The 4,967-nt window shown below is 33.7% G+C and overlaps 1 protein-coding gene and 1 non-coding gene across 6 annotated transcripts in view; one reads left to right on the top strand and one right to left on the bottom strand.

The window, feature by feature from the left end:
• Positions 1-4,967, bottom strand: part of LOC102671321 (acetylcholine receptor subunit alpha-like) — an 83,609-nt gene that overhangs the window by 46,789 nt on the left and 31,853 nt on the right. Inside the window, exon 1 of one of the 5 annotated variants that reach the window (XM_031511660.1) lies at positions 2,247-2,370. The exons of the other annotated variants lie outside the window; for them this stretch is intronic. The gene's annotated coding sequence lies outside the window, so the exon portion shown is untranslated. Of the gene's footprint in view, positions 1-2,246; positions 2,371-4,967 lie in introns of those variants that run through there. 5 annotated transcript variants of the gene reach the window in all.
• Trnan-guu lies at positions 1,611-1,684 on the top strand. Its single transcript has one exon. It is a non-coding gene; the product is annotated as a tRNA-Asn (tRNA).

The following is a 4,967-nucleotide window of genomic DNA, read 5'->3' on the forward strand; positions in this document are numbered from 1 at the left end:
GCCCCGATTGGGTAGAGAGATCGCGTGCTCGACAGAATACGGGGCCACGAAACGTAATGTTATCAGGGGCCGCACAACAGCTGCACTAAATTTTTTTTCGCCGACAGTTCTACTTTTCGAACGATAACTTTGTGGCCCCTGGTGATCCCAACCCGATGCCCTTATTAAAACAATATCACACGTATAAATTATAAGCAGTTTGCATTAGGATATACGGATTTTATTATTAAATCGTGGAATATTCGAGTAATATTTATATTTCTGTGAAAGAAAAAAAAAGTGATTATTATGGATTAATATGAATTTACGTAACAATTTCTCTTTCTCTCTTTTTTATTTTTTTAAATATTTTTTATATTATTTATTTATTGTATATTATATTTATTTTTTATATTTTTATGTTCATAAAGATTTTTAAGATTCAGAGTTCGTTTTGTATTTATTATTAATATAACAGGTATGCTAATTCCGGTAATAAAAGCTTGGGTCAAAGGGTGTACAAGTTGGTTGTTATCGAGTTCAGCGATTCGCCGATTCTAATATGGCCACTTCCTGGTTGGTAAATGTGTTATTAATGAATTTATTAAGGTTATTGAATTTGCCGTGAAATTTATGCACGTACCGAATGATTCCATCGTCAATTGTACACAATCAAATCCATGCACTTATTAATATACATACATGTATCCCTATTAAAATCAAAAGCTTCAATTTGATAATTTGCATATTCCAATAATTTTCTCCCGAAGATTTGATGAAAATATAATTATTGATAATTGGTTAATGCACATGTTTAAACGAGTACGAGTAATCTTAAAAAAATGAGGGAAATTAAGAAATAAATAATTTATGATGAGATATATTGTGTATACAATAATTTAAAAATTTCAAGTATCAATTTATGTATTTCCCATATAAAATATATATATTATTTCCATTTGGAAATTTAACAAAGTGAAGAAAGAAGAACGAATTACACAGAGATAAAGATGTTAGCTTGCCATAAGAGAGAAAAGAAATTGTCCAGAAGTAATCTCTTGATGGATTTTCTGATTACATAAATGTTCCACGTAGCGTAAACGCTCGCAAACGCTCCATATTTGTATTTGTGTAATATTCTCGATAATTCCTTTCAACGATTTCCTTCCGGCCATCTTTTGTACATCCCTTCGCATTAGAAAACAGTTTCCGCTTATTTCATTTAAAAAGGAATAAGTAATATAGGAAAATAAAAATAATTGGCCATTTTACTACACTAGTAATTTTTCTCTAATAATTATGATTAAATTTATACAATCATTATTTTTTAAAATTAAAAAAAGGAAAAACATTATTTCAAAATTTGTTAATGCTCTTTTGATTAAAATTTTTGTTAATTATTCGTTATAGAAAATGTCCATAATATGATATAACACAAGTCAAAAGTCAATCGAATTTTGAATCGTTTAATAGAATACGATAAATTCGATAAAATAATGATACTGTAAAAATTCCAAAGAAAAGTATTAATTAAATAAATGATTAAGTTTTTCATACAAATATCAATTTGAAATTGGCATGAAAAAGATGCTTGGCTGTATGAATGAACATTGAACTGGAGAATACCAACAGCCTCCGTGGCGCAATCGGTTAGCGCGTTCGGCTGTTAACCGAAAGGTTGGTGGTTCGAGCCCACCCGGGGGCGGTTTATTTTATTTTTTTTTTTATTTATTTTTTATTGAATAATTTAAATATTATAATATATTCTTCCAATTAAACATCACACGATACAATGATTATTTTCATTTATTATAAATTAAATTTAACAGATTCTCATTCGATGTGCAGATATATACACATATATCTAAATATTGTTTTGATATATTATAGTACAGTAAAATGGAAAAAATGTTTTATAAATTCTTTTTTTTTTTTTTTGCATTAGTATATTACATAAATTTGAATGTTTAATTATGTTCATATTTAAAAACTTTGTTATACGATTTATAAAAACTTTTTTATTGCAAATTTTATGTAATTAAATTTTAAAAAAAATATCAAAACAAACAATCGAAGGTTTAGAAAAATAATAATAAATAATGAACAAAAAATATTTTAGCTTTTTAAATAAATACAAGTTGTTATAAAAAAACAAAATTATTTAATTGTTTATTTAATTGTTTATTATTTACAGCATTTTTTCATGATTAAAAAATGAAAATTTTGAATGACATTAGCATCTATATATCCATAAATAGTTCTCTTACCATCCACTAGATGTCCACGAGGAGCTAACTGTTCTCGCGTATGAAGTTAGATGACCGAGGTAATATCTTGAATAGGAAAACTACATTCGGTAGTCATTCAGTAGGAGTACTACTGATCGATTTAGCAGATGATGATTGTCGGAGATGATTCCTGATTAAACTCCACTCCCTGACTTCCATTTTGCAACGACGGTTGTCAGTGGAATTTTCTGATGCTAAATCACTATTTTTTTTTCCAGTCTGCTGTCCATAATTAGCAATACATAACAATTTAAAATAAAAAGTAGCTTTCCATGTATAATAAAATAGAGTAAAAATGAATATTGTATGAATACAACACGATTTTAGTTAAATAAAAAGAATATCATATGATCCATTAACAATCAACAATTTTATCAACTTTTTCGTAAACTATACATATAAACTGTCAAAAAAGATATAAAGGCAACAAGATTTTTTCGAAATTCGTTAATGAGAAAGAGACAACGTGTAATAAGTAAGTCTTGTGATCGATCGATGGTTCGGTAATAAAGATATGGTCGAAAAAGCAGAGTCTCGACAATCTCGAACACCGCAAAATAATGTATCAAATTCGTCACGATTCGCGAATTCGTCGCCACTATTACGAGTTATAGTGCACCTTCCCTCATTCAACTTTGAACTGCGTCGAGAATGATGTACAAGACACAAACATCTGCCATTGGCGCGTGTTGGAACTCTGTTTTACTCGACTCCCACCACCCATCCCTTCCGCTATCCCCACTTCAAGTCATTTGTATCCCCACTTCGTATCGCTGTTTCTCTGTGATAAACCCGTGGATCGAGAAACACGTGCGTATCGCGTATTCGTGGTATATTGAAAAATGGAAAATAATGAGAAAAAAGAAAAAGAGAAGGGAGTCATAGCATAGAGATAGTATCGTTGACAGAGCGTTAAGTGGAAGTGCACAGGTTTCGAAAATGCGAATAAAGACCCGATTATCCGGGATTCGAGGGCGGATTTTCAGGTGTAGATTAGGAAATTGGTTCGGGACCGAGATGAGGAGATATGATGGAGATTGGGAGAGTGGTGTCGGAGCGACCGCCATATTATATATTAGGCTTAGGGAAGCGAATTCAAGAGAGAAAGAGATAAAGAAATAGTCGTCTAGCAACCAGAGAATCCTCCGATTTTGTGCAATTCGATCGGATTTCAAGAATTCTTCCTTCTTTTTATTGAGATAAAAAAAGGATATAATATGATAGTTTTTAAATTAAAAAGTAAATTTATCTAAAGAAAATATGGAAGAGAGAGATAGACTAAAATATAAAAATACTACAAGAAAAATTAAAAAAAAATTCTTTTCACGATGGATCGAAAAATAAAGCGAAAATTAATTGGCAAAAAATTCGTCCAAGCCATTAACCTCGACTCGATACGACATCGATCGATATTAACCAACGCTTTATTTTCGAAGGACAAATTTTTCGGCGGGAAAACGCGATAAATAGTTAAACAAAGAAAAATATACGCGAAAACGAAAAGAATCGTTACTGTGACGAAGAAAAATTGAAGCAATCAAGGTGACGGTGTTCGTGAGAAGCCTATAATATTTTCCGCCAGTCAGAATGGAAGAAACCTCTCACCGTTTCGCGATACTCTTTTCAAATATACCGGAGAAAGAGAGAGACAACTCTATCCTCGAACCTTTCGTCCGTTCTCACGAGGAAAGCTCCTCGAGCCATGCGGTTGGCCGAGGTAATTCCCCTGAAACGTTGCTTCCACGTTGCTCGACCGTAAGTTCGATCAACTTACTCGCCTGGTTTACTCGTACTCCTCCCCCTCTCTTTCTTCTCGGTCGACAGAAAAAGTCGAGATATTAGATTTCTACGTTCGGTTTCGGCGGGAGGACTCGTTGATCGACTCGTGCACTAAGACTGCTTTCAAAAACAAATTTCATATGTTCGTTATCGATCGATAATTTGCAAAAAAAAAATCATCGAACATCTTTTTGCCAATTTTCATCGTTTCCTCCATCGTTTGATTCCTAGCGAAATTTCACGGTTCATGGTCGATTCTCATCCGACTCGAGAATCCAGATCCTCTTTTTCGACACCGCGAGCTAATTTGCACTTCGAAAGATGTCTCGAGGAAAAGGGATCAGACTTGGGAAAGAACAACGGGATTACCGACTCGTTTCCTGCTCGACCGACCGATAACGCGATCATCTTGGGATTTTCCACAAATTCTCCTCGAAGAAAATGAAAGGAATCGAAATTTCAAATTCCAAATTTTTCTCTATCCCATTCTTGACATTGAACGAAACATTGGACGAATAACGAGAAGTTCGTTACAAGGACGAAGAGAAGGATGACATAATTGGAATTTCGATCATTGGCGTAGACAGTTGATTCAGCAAAACGACGAGAGAACAATAATTCAGGCGGCGTTCCCTCGAAGACGGGAGTCTTCGTGGAGATGACTTTAATCGCGTCACCGAATCCCACCGGCCGGTTTTACCAGCTCCCGGGATCGACCATTATCGTAAATTAGCTTCAAAGTTGCTTTCAAAACAGGCCGCGAGAGGGGCTTATTGTGCTGGGCCGGCCCATCTCCCGGGGTCGTTGTCTTAATTTCGTTCCAGTTTCTTTGTGCCCGGCATGCAGGAACTAATTATCGATACTTGGCAAGTCTCCAAACTCTCGACAATACGCCGTTATATATATATATATATATATATA

This window comes from Apis dorsata, unplaced genomic scaffold (genome assembly GCF_000469605.1).
Source record: "Apis dorsata unplaced genomic scaffold, Apis dorsata 1.3 scaffold_341, whole genome shotgun sequence".
Lineage (NCBI taxonomy): Eukaryota > Metazoa > Arthropoda > Insecta > Hymenoptera > Apidae > Apis > Apis dorsata.